Source organism: Schistocerca cancellata, chromosome 4 (genome assembly GCF_023864275.1).
Source record: "Schistocerca cancellata isolate TAMUIC-IGC-003103 chromosome 4, iqSchCanc2.1, whole genome shotgun sequence".
Lineage (NCBI taxonomy): Eukaryota > Metazoa > Arthropoda > Insecta > Orthoptera > Acrididae > Schistocerca > Schistocerca cancellata.
In genome coordinates this window covers 835,072,094-835,084,574 of record NC_064629.1, presented here as the reverse complement: position 1 = coordinate 835,084,574, position 12,481 = coordinate 835,072,094, and the positions used below count along the sequence as shown (strand labels likewise).

At 41.5% G+C, this 12,481-nt stretch overlaps 1 protein-coding gene across 2 annotated transcripts in view; it reads right to left on the bottom strand.

Annotated features, from left to right (window-relative positions):
* The window catches only part of LOC126184907 (organic cation transporter protein), a 396,150-nt gene extending 384,291 nt beyond the window's left edge, over positions 1-11,859 (bottom strand). The window contains exon 1 of one of the 2 annotated variants that reach the window (XM_049927567.1): positions 11,731-11,859. The gene's annotated coding sequence lies outside the window, so the exon portion shown is untranslated. The remainder of the gene's footprint in view (positions 1-11,730) is intronic. The other variant, XM_049927563.1, reaches the window with a different exon arrangement.
* Between the last annotated feature and the right edge of the window lie 622 nt (positions 11,860-12,481).

The window sequence follows — 12,481 nt, the reverse complement described above, 5'->3', positions numbered from 1 at the left end:
ATATGGATTTACTGCTGACTGAAAAAAAACTATTATTCTTAGTACTAGCTATTTCGTTTCTGAGCACATCTCAGAATGAACCGCAACACTTTGTAAACGTTTGTGACATATCACGGCTGATAAGATTGTCCGATAACCAGATTTCGACTGTCTCATTGATGATGAAGTAACAGAAGCTTCATGTCTAGAAGATCAACTTTGTAAAATTGTTATCCATTTTACCGCTCATAATCACTTATCAGATCATTTTATCAACTACATCGGTGGACTTCAGTTAAATAAAGTGAACAATTCACTAATCTACATGCACTGAGCGAAGCACTTACGCCCTATTGTGACAAGTCATGGTGAAAAAGTGGCGTCTGCACCAACTTTTAATATCGCTGTTCAGTACTACTACACCAAGAGAAATAGGCTGTTCCTCTCACCCAGACACAATTAGCAACTGTTCCCCACAACGATCAATGGAAAGACCACTAATCATAAGAGCTCGAGTTTCATTCAAGTACACAGCCAAGAAATTTATTAGGTCTTCTACAGAAACCTCTGGATCAACTGCTATTGTCTTAATCGTGAACACTTGTCAGCCTTGCCTAAAACTCCATACAGTTTTGCCTTCAATAGCTGCAGCAAGATTCCTATTTTTCACGCAATAGCCGTAAATTCCAGCAGTATTGAAACTTCCCAGAAATGAACAAATGTTGTAAAGCGTCCGGATTTTATGGAGCTTACATGAGCTCAGTTCATAATTACAGTATGATACAGTGTGAGATCCTTAGGAAACTATATTATCAACAAAAAGCAATTGCAGTAATCTCATGTACTGAAAACTAACAAAACAATGTCTACCAATATAAGGACAGGGACATGCGTAAATAAGTTAAAGTGAAATGCATTTTGGAGACGAACTGAGCAGGTGGTTAATGGCATTGGCAAACCCCACTTAACAATAGAATGCCGACCTTCAGCGCAGAAAGGGATAAAGCCAGAACAATACATTTCCTTTTAACGTAAATACGGCTGGGACCGTGGGTAAGTGGCTGCATGACTTTAACAGCGCTAGCAGCAACCCGGTAAGAAAAAAAAAATTCACCTCTAATGATATGGTGGTTAGCTGAAGCCATACTGGGAGATGCAAAGGCGACATAGTGGAGAGATCTCCATTATATAAAAGCATTTTGAGAACTAAAAGTTTCTAGGTCTCTCTCGTCTCATGGCGGACTGCACAAGTGTGTGGAAAATAGCGAGGGCGTTGAGAGCTTTGCATCTGCGAAGTGTGGATGCTATGCTTCACTTATTATGGCGACTAATAGTAAAGAGGTAGTTAATTATTGCTGCGGGAATTTTTGTGGGCAATGAAATTGTGCACATCGCTCCAATCCTTAACGACTGTGCAATAGCCATTATTTCGACTACGGAACATTAGCATTCTATGGAATGCAGGAAAGTTGAGACTGAGTGAATTCAGTCAAGGCCAGAGTAGGGAATTTGCGTTTGAGATCCAGCACAGAGACAACATTGTTGCAGATCCCGATTGGTAAAGTACCATCGTGCATGAAGCCACAGTAAATGTTGAGTCGATATTTTGCTCACTCCAACCTGGGTACGCTTCGACCATTGAATATCAAAAGCTAGCATACCAACCTACCCTCACATTGAGTACAATAGAGTTTTTTCATTGGTTTAAAAGGTAAATTTATTCTCCACTAACTTAGTGCACTGACCAGCTACGATATCATAGAAGTAAATTTAATTTATGAAGATTTTTTGTCATTCTTGCCCGTGATAACATTTTCATTTGTAGAGATAACGTTTTAATAATTGCCAATTCAATATGTCCAAGAGTGAAATATTTTGTTATTGAGTGTTGAAAGTAATTTAACATGACTGTTGTGTATTACTTGACCACTGAAAGCACAGTTGATAAATTATATATAGAATGAAAAAGGGAACAGCTGTTTTGTCTTTCTAGAATAGATTCCGAACTTTCATATTTATTAATCCATGCATTCTAGTTACATGACAGCAGCATTTCTAATTAACTTGTTACGATCTGCACCTAACATTAGCTGCCTTACAGGACGAGATTCATATTTCTATAGAATGTCTGTTTAACACCCTGAGCTTGAGAAGACAGTTCAGATGTTTTATAAATTTGAGCGCATAGCTTACAAATGGCTTCCCTGCCAGGATGTGAAATTACAGTATTCTGATAGATTCAGGGTTTGCTTTTGATAGGTACAAAATACATAATCCTCCCAAACAATAAGATGACGCAAATTGGAGAAAAAATGTAAATGTAAATGTGACTCAACTGTGCAGGGAGTGTAGATTGAATTGCATTCATATATTTCTTATTTGATGGCCCAACACACCACTGAATTGGGTTGTGTTGAGTTCTGTCTCAACTCCAGCAACGAAAAGGCTATAAAAGACAAGGAAACAGATTGAATATAGGATCGTGGATGATATTTTCTACATCTACACCTACATCCATACTCCGCAAGCCACCTGACGGTGTGTGGTGGAGGGTACTTTGACTACCTTGAGTAGCTCTATCGGTTCTCCCCTCTATTCCAGTCTCATATTGTTCGTGGAACGAAAGATTGTCAGTATGCCACTGTGTGGGCTCTAATCTCTGATTTTATCCTCATGGTCTCTTCGCGAGATATACGTAGGAGGGAGCAAAATACTACTTGACTCGTCGGTGAAGGTATGTTCTCGAAACATCAACAAAAGCCCGTACCGACCTACTGAGCGTCTCTCTTGCAGAGTCTTCCACTGGAGTTTATCTATCACCTCCGTAATGCTTTCGCGATTACTAAATGATCCTGTAACGAAGTGTGCTGCTCTCCGTTGGATCTTCTCTATCTCTTCTATCAACCCTATCTGGTACGGATCCCACACCAGTGAGCAGTATTCAAGCAGTGGGTGAACAAGTGTACTGTAACCTACTTCCTTTGTTTTCGGATTGCATTTCCTTAGGATTCCTCCAATGAATCTCAGTCTGGCATCTGCGATACCGACGATTAATTTTATACGGTCATTCCATTTTAAATCACTCCTAATGCCTACTCCCAGATAATTTATGAAATTAACTGCTTCCAGTTGCTGACCTGCTATATTGTAGCTAAATGATAAAGGATCTTTCTATGTATTCGCAGCACATTACACTTGTCTACATTGAGATTCAATTGCCATTCCCTGCACCATGCGTCAATTCGTTGCTGATCCTCCTGCATTTCAGTACAATTTTCCATTGTTACAACCTCTCGATATACTACAGCATCATCCGCAAAAAGCCTCAGTGAACTTCCGATGTTATCCACAAGGTCATTTATATATATTGTGAATAACAACGGTCCTACGACACGCCCCTGCGGCACGCCTGAAAGCACTCTTACTTCGGAAGACTTCTCTCCATTGAGAATGACATGCTGCGTTCTGTTATCTAGGAAGTCTTCAATCCAATCACACAATTGGTCTTGTAGTCCATATGCTCTTACTTTGTTCATTAAACGACTGTGGGGAACTGTATCAAACGCCTTACAGAAGTCAAGAAACACGGCATCTACCTGGGGTAGAATCAAGTCTTATGATCAGATGTTAATACGTAGTCAGGTTCGAAAAATTCGCGAACAGCAACACTTCGAGGAACACTCAAAAATGGCAGAAAATAATAGATTAAGACAAAGAGAAGTCATGGAAGATCTTGGTAGGATCGAGTTCGACACGCAACAGGTTGATCAGCGTGAACAACATGAGACAGAATAACTAGAAATATTGAATGTGATCAAAAATGCAACACATGTTGTTCAATGCGGTCCAAAGAATGGACATGAAAACGGGGTTGCTAATGAATCAGACGCTGAGTCTGTAGATAGTGATTTACAGCATATTGAACCAAACGTAATCATATTGAATCAGTCAGGCTTGCAATTGCATGAAAGAACGAGTGTTAGTGCTCCTACACTATGTTCAGAAGTGAAGGAAACGGTTCACGGAGGTTGAGATAGGGAACGGTTACATCAGATGGCAACAGGCGAATGTGGAGTAGATGAAAACGCCAACGTATTTGGAATGTTGCAGCGTTTATTACAACAATATCAGGAATCAGAAAGGCATACAGAAGGGCGCATAACACGAGAGCAAAAGGAATTAGAAGGTCGCATAACATAGGGGCTGACAGAAACTGACAAGGAAATACAAAAATCGCATGATAATATTCAAGGGCAATACGAACTGAAGCTAAGGAAGCACAAATCATGCTTCAAACGCTCGTTACGGGGCACAAACAACTGAGAACAGACACTGACACTGTCCAAACAAACATGATTACGTTACGTGAAGTTACGCAGCAAAGTATTAAAAAGGTTAAACAACAGGTCGAAGCTCTTGCCATCAAAGCGACGACGAAAGCGAAACATGTTATTGCTGAGACGACGTCTCACAAAAGATCAACAAAAGCAGCGTTAAACAAATTAGGTGCTCGTATTTTAAAAATACAGGAGAAAGACGAACATCAATTTCAACGGCTGAGATTTGAAGTTTTACTTTCGATCGAATGTCGAGTTGACGTAGAAAGCGTTAGTGAGGAGTCGCAGACGACGACAGAATCCATTTTAGTGTCGGTAGATGCTATTGTGAATACTGCAAAATCAACAGGTGTCGGCAATACGACAGAAAGGGTACGTGAAATTAAGTGTGACGTAAGACGGAAAGCCACATGTGGATGTCAGTCCGAAACCGCAAACCGAGAACGGGAAATTAGTCCAAACCAGCGTATGACAGAACATCACGGTAAGCGTAGGGAACAGTGTGGATTACGACCACTTGTTCAAGAGAGAATAACAGGTCAATCGGGAATACAAGACTGTGTTTTGCAGCAAGGTTCAGTACGTCAAGCACAAAGCGTGACATACGCTGATGATACCATAGAGACGCGTCAACCTGTAGGACGAATACCGACAGGTTACAGTAGGCGTCTGACGAGCCAGAATTGCTTACACGTCAAGATACAGATCCGGTAGCAGGCGTTTTGCACGCATATTGCGCAATGAGATCTGAAAGTGATTATACAGCACAAATGACACAGAATGAACCTACACGTTTGCGTAGATTTGATGCAAACCTAGGACAGAATTCCAGTCTTCAAAACCCAGAAGGTACATCACAGAGAGAAGAAAGAAATTTTGATGATAACCACTTTCTTACAGTGCAGAAATACCAGCACTATAAGGAAGATGCAAATATTCTCCATCCCCACACATTTATTTAACAGTTTAAAGTAGGAAAACCGACACATTGGCCATTGAAACGTAAGTTGGATTTGAAATATACCCCAGGACCGTTAAACACCTTACCAGATTTTCTTTCCCGGTGTCCACATGGTACAACCCCAAGTAACACGAAGTTAGGTGCAGATGAAGACCAAATTCGTATATATTATATAAGAAGAGTTCCTTTTGAAAGCTACATAACAACAGTTTTTGCAAACATTTCAAACGAACAGAACAAATATCCACAAGTGTTAAGGGTCAAACATAAGTGGAAAAATAAGAACTCGGTTGACATTCGTCAGCATTAGTTGCTAAGGAATGATGTGATGTTCTACAGACGAGACCCTAGTACAAATTTATGGACAGTATGTGTTCCTGATGAACTCGTAAACAAGTATATGTGGTACACTCACTTAAGTAATGGGCACTTTGGGACGAAGAAATGTTTTATGAAACTTAAAGAGATCGTACATTTCCCCAACATAGAAAGACGTATTCGGCTAGTACTAAAAAAATGTAAGGATTGCCAACGAGCCAAACACGTTACATTTCAGACTAGACCACTATTATCACCCATAATACTGAGAAAACTAAAACATCTAGCAGCAACAGATTTGATGGGACCGTTACAAAGGACAAGGAATGGGAACACGTTTATCTTTGTAGTTTTAGAGTTAACATCAAAGTATGTCACTTTGGCCCCTTTGAAACGTGCAACTGGTGTTACGATCAGTAAGACACTACAACTTGGCTTCCTCAAGCAGGTAGGGCATGTAGAAAGGTTGATTTCAGATAATGGGCCCCAATATAGATCTAAACTGTGGTGTCACCGCCAGACACCACACTTGCTAGGTGGTAGCCTTTAAATCGGCCGCGGTCCGTTAGTATACGTCGGACCCGCGTGTCGCCACTATCAGGGATTGCAGACCGAGCGCCGCCACACGGCAGGTCTAGAGAGTCTTCCCAGCACTCGCCCCAGTTGTACAGCCGACTTTGCTAGCGATGGTTCACTGACAAATTACGCTCTCATTTGCCGAGACGATAGTTAGCATAGCCTTCAGCTACGTCATTTGCTACGACCTAGCAAGGCGCCATTATCAGTTACTATTGATGCTGTAAAACATGTACCGTCAAGAGCTATGTTCACCAAATGGATTAAAGTTAAGTATTCCAGCAGCTACGTACGTTATTGGCTATTATAATTACCTTGCCCTGTTCCAGACCTCACGCCAGCCTGCGTGAGCTTAAACGCGTGCCTTTCGGCTTCCTTCATAGTGGATTGGCTGTCTTGCCAGTCCACAACATAAACCATGGTTGGCAACTTTAAAAAGACATAAAATTATACTTATCTTCATATCCAGGCACAAACCAAGCGCCAGTTGTGCAGAACGAACGATGAAGGATATTGGGACATGGTGTCGTCTGTACTGTAGTTCACGACATACCACATGGGATGTCAATTTACAACATTTACAGACTATTATTAACGAAATGGCGCACAGTACTACATGCTTACCACCAGTCACAGTGCTAAAAAATAAAAGACCAGGGGACAGGGTCAGAGAAGTTGTGCAGTTCCCTCCATCCAGAAGACCATCACGCCAGCAGATAATAAAATTAGCACTCGAAAACATCAAACGAGCAGCTGCAAAAAGGAAACTCAGGGCAGACAGAGATGCGTCCACACAGGAATTCACTGAGGGACTATTGGTTCTTGTTAGAACTCACTTATTATCTAATAAAGGAAAACAGGTTTGTCATAAATTTTATCCTGTTTATAAGGGACTCATGTTAATTAGTAAAGTGGTTTATGCAAATACAGTAGAGTTGGTGAACCCAAGAACGGGAAAAAATATAGGTCTACATCAAGTCAGTCACCTTAATGCTTATAATGAATGATAATTCTGCCAGTGGTCATACAGCAGTTAGCCATGAAAACAAAAAAATAAATGGATCACAAATAATACAAAAAATATATAGATATGTTTCAGGTAACAGCAGATCTCAAGAGGCAGACAGGACAAGCGAAAAAAACGTAATTATTCAAAAATAAGTGCAATAATACTAATCATTTAAATCGTTAAAGTAGCTCAAAAAATAGTAGAAAACTAATGGCATGATGTACTAACTAACTAATCTACATATCATCAATCCATGCTCATTCACAAAGTAAAATAAAATAACTTAAGGTGTAAATGATAAATTATGTGTAAAGTACTGTGACCCACATATACAGGCTGTTACAAAAATGTACGGCCAAACTTTAAGGGAACATTCCTCACACACAAAGAAAGAAAATGTGTTATGGGGACATGTGTCCGGAAACGCTTATTTTCCATGTTAGAGCTCATTTTATTACTTCTCTTCAAATCACATTAATCATGGAATGGAAACACACAGGAACAGAACGTACCAGCGTGACTTCAAACACTTTGTTACAGGAAAAGTTCAAAATGTCCTCCGTTAGCGAGGATACATGCATCCACTCTCCGTCGCATGGAATCCCTGATGCGCTGATGCAGCCCTGGAGAATGGCGTATTGTATCACAGCCGTCCACAATGCGAGCACGAAGAGTCTCTATATTTGGTACCGGGGTTGCGTAGACAAGAGCACTCAAATGCCCCCATAAATGAAACTCAAGAGGGTTGAGGTCAGGAGAGCGTGGAGGCCATGGAATTGGTCCGCCTCTACCAATCCATCGGTCACCGAATCTGTTGTTGAGAAGCGTACGAACACTTCGACTGAAATATGCAGCAGCTCCATCGTGCATGAACCACATGTTGTGTCGTACTTGTAAAGGCACATGTTCTAGCAGCACAGGTAGAGTATCCCGTATGAAATCATGATAACGTGCTCCATTGGGCGTAGGTGGAAGAACATGGGGCCCAATCAAGACATCACGAACAATGAATGCCCAAACGTTCACAGAAAATCTGTGTTGATGACGTGATTGCACAATTGCGTGCGGATTCTCGTCAGCCCACACATGTTGCTTGTGAAAATTTACAATTTGATCACGTTGGAATGAAGCCTCATCCTTAAAGAGAACATTTGCACTGAAATGAGGATTGACACATTGTTGGATGAAGTGTACCTTCGCAGAAGTGTACCCGTGGAGGCCAATCAGCTGCTGATAGTGCCTACACACGCTGTACATGGTACGGAAACAACTGGTTCTCCCGTAGCACTCTCCATACAGTGACTTGGTCAACGTTACCTTGTACAGCAGCAACTTCTCTGACGCTGCCATTAGGGTTATCGTCAACTGCACGAAGAATTGCCTCGTCCATTGCAGGTGTCCTCGTCGTTTTAGGTCTTCCCCAGTCGCGAGCCATAGACTGGAATGTTCCGTGCTCCCTAAGACGCCGGCCGATCAGTTGCTTCGAACGTCTTCCTGTCGGGACACCTTCGTTCTGGAAATCTGTCTCGATACAAACGTACCGCGCCACGGCTATTGCCCCGTGCTAATCCATACATCAAATGGGAATCTGCCAACTCCGCATTTGTAAACATTGCACTGACTGCAAAACCACGTTCGTGATGAACACTAACCTGTTGATGCTACGTACTGATGTGCTTGATGCAAGTACTGTAGAGCAATGAGTCGCATGTCAACACAAGCACCGAAGTCAACATTACCTTCCTTCAATTGGGCCAACTGGCGGTGAATCGAGGAAGTACAGTACATACTGACGAAACTAAAATGAGCTCTAACATGACAATTAAGCGTTTCCGGACACATGTCCACATAACATCTTTTCTTTATTTGTGTGTGAGGAATGTTTCCTGAAAGTTTGGCCGTACCTTTTTGTAACACCCTGTATAAATATTAATTGTATTGTTCATGTAATTATTCGATGTAAAATTGATAGTAAATTTAGACAAAGAAAGTTGTAAGTAGTGGTAGGTGAAACAGATAACACACACAGAGCCACGTCAGTACAATCATCTGGGGAAGGAAGACAAGATAGAAGCGGAAAGTCGACGGGAAGCTACGGGTCTGAGTGTGAGGAGTTATACGATTGCACAATATAGCATTGGCAACAAACCGGAGACCGAAGTAAGGAAGTTACTGACTCACGCGTCACGTTAGTGCGGAGACCGAGCCAGGTGTATTTTGAAGAATATTGTCCCATGTCTCACCTCAACAGCGAGAGGACGGGGAAATCCAGCAACAGCTCAGGCGGTAGAGCACTTGCGTGGGAAAGGCTAAGGTTCCAGGTTCGAGGCCCAGTCTGGAACACAAGTTTAATGTGCCAGGAAGTTTCAACTGTGTACTTGAAAGAACATAATATTCGGACCTCTCCCCTTTGCAAGAGACGCTATTTCGAGAGACAAATTTCAAACATGCTTCGAGAACCGAGCCAAGGTTTAATATGGCAGTACGGGTCTCCTATTTTCTAAACTCCACACAAGCCCTTCTGCACACTCTGCCGGTTTAACACCCACGGAAGAAAGGATTTTGCGAAGGACTGGTTAACCGCAGCGTAAGGGCTGTTTCCAAAATTAATCTTTCGCTTTGCAGCGGTGAGTAGCCTGCAATGACACTTCCTGACAGATCAAAATTGTGTGCCTGTGTGGGACACAAAATGAGACCTGCTCGTTTCACGGTCGACAGCATACTCGAAAGTCGTACTCGAAAACTAACGATGCAATGGATACAGCGTAAAAGTAGACAAAAACAAAGTAAGTTTGCAGGAGCAATACTTGAGGCAGCTAAACAATCGCCTTCCTTCCTAAAAGAGTTTAGTTACAGCAGATGTTCGTATTTGTGTATTGTATACAGAATGACTTTAAATGGCCATAACACACTATATGGATATGTGATAGGGTCCGAATAGGTAACGTTTAGGATAGGAACGCATTTACGAAAAAGTTTTGTTTTTGTTCTACTGGACTATGTAAAATACGATAATCCACTCTTCTGCGCCTACGTGGCAAAAGAGCGATGATAATTCAATATTCCTCCGATAATTATTACGTTTACGACAAACTTACGTGGTAACAACGCCCAACGCTAATGCACATTGGAATCTTACAGTGTCTCTTTTTCAGGTGGTGGTCAGAATCCTGTTCCACTACTGCAACAGCTGTTAGCATTGGACATTGTTACCATATCAGTTAGTTGATAACAAACGTAGTACTTACTAGACCCACAGCAAATTGTTGTGGTCCATTCAGTTAGTAAATAGGGAAAATGAAATAAATTATTATAAATGCTTATTTCTGTAACGCAGAGAATCTTTTCCTTTCAGTCACGAATTTCAGTTCAAAATAATATCCATGCAACTCCTATTACAAGACTCCAGAGTGTATAGTTGAAAGATGTATAAGCATTTACGATTATGTTCCGAATTCGTCATTTTAGCCTGATGATCCACAAAATATAAAGCAACACCGAATATAGTAGTACAATACGGATGCAGAGTACTAGAGGACTTTAATTTCATTTCGTACTACATGCTACTGATACTATCTCTAATTTTTCGCGCTCAATGTGACTCAGTACAGTTGTCCGTAGATTCCAATTTCAGCAGGAGTTACGTAGAACAGTAATGACTACAGGCCTAAAAGAAGAACTCGTTGAGCATTTACCGGTATAGCAGATCCAATATTAGCTGGCATTAAATAAATGCGTAACGCCATTAGAACCTATGAGTAGCGATGTCCATAGAACTAAGCCCGGTAAGCATAGCATCAACATTCTGTCATATCATTGCATTTCTTTTAAGAAACAGGAATACCCCACATATTTCGCTTGAAATTCGTGCTAAAGAAAATTCAAATAGTTTAAAACTAAAATTTATGCAAACGATCGATCCATCACAATGTTTTCTTTTTATTGTTATATGCAGGACAGTTATCGCTAGTCATATTGCGTTGCGTTTGGTACCGATTTCGTCGAGGAAAGATAAGAAAAGTTCCATGGGACGGTTAACAAACGAAAACGAACAGCGTGGCATAAAACAGAAAAAAAACGGTCATTTCAATTGGCTTCTTATTTGTCTGCAGTGCCTGATAGCAAATTGTAGACGAACCTTTGCTTTTTTTTTTGCCTCTTTGATGCTCCATGCAGTGGCCTATAACTAAGTGTAGACAGTTCCACAATTGACGCAGCTACAACACCCACAGAATTTTTCACACAAGAGCTTAACTACAGTATTAAAAAACCAGAAACCCGCCTCGATTGCGAAAAATGCACCTAGTGTTAACCTAGGTTTCGGCGTAGATAACTACACCTTCTTCTGAAGAAACCTAGGTTAACACTAGGTGCATTTTTCGCAATCGAGGCGGGTTTCTGGTTTTTTAATATATTAACCAACGATTGATGACGCGCTGCGAAGTTGGAGGTTCTTAACTACCGTGTTTGACAGATTTCTAATTTTCCTACTCACGTCTTTCCGTGCGTCCTGCGCCGCTAAAGAACAGTGTTTAAGATGTATTACGTACCTGTCTGTTATCACTGAGCCGCACGCAACACAGATACGTGATTTTTTAAATATTAAATCATTTAACAGATAACGAGTTGGTTCTTCCGATTGAAATCGCATATCGAGCTCAGCTGCACATGTGACTCGTGCTCGAAGCGTAAGCCGTGAAGTCTGTGGTGGGAATAGTAGAGGGGGAGAGGAGAATGGATGAGGGGGCACGAGCTTCCAGTTCCAAGAAGATACAAGCTGCAGCTTCAGAGGCGCTGCGTAAGGCGTGTTCGGATGGCAGAAAAATTCTGTTTGCCGAGGGTTTTACTGTAGGAGGAGAATTTTGTTTCATGGAGAAGAGATCGAATTTCACATAACCACAAAAGAAGTGCATAACTGGTTGCGTAGTGCCCTCAAAAATCCGGCATCTGTATTCGAAACCGATCCTACACAGGGCCTCCACTTCTCGCTTACAGATATTCTTCTTATACTAAAAGGGTTAATTCGGTGGGTATTCTCACTCTCGCTTCTCTAAAGGTGACATTTCTGTGAAACCACTGACGCATAGCGTGTGACGCAACGGCATGTTGTGCGAAATTGTTTCTTAGCAGCAGCAGTTCCCTGTAGCAACTGCCGGACAATCATGGCTGCGCGAGACGAGGATAGACGCATCTACAGCTACGCTAGTGATTCACGACGATGTGCGTGGTTCTAGTTTTGGCTCAATTCAAGGTAGAGCATGAAAAAAATATTTACCTACGCTCCAACGTGAGTGCTTTTCA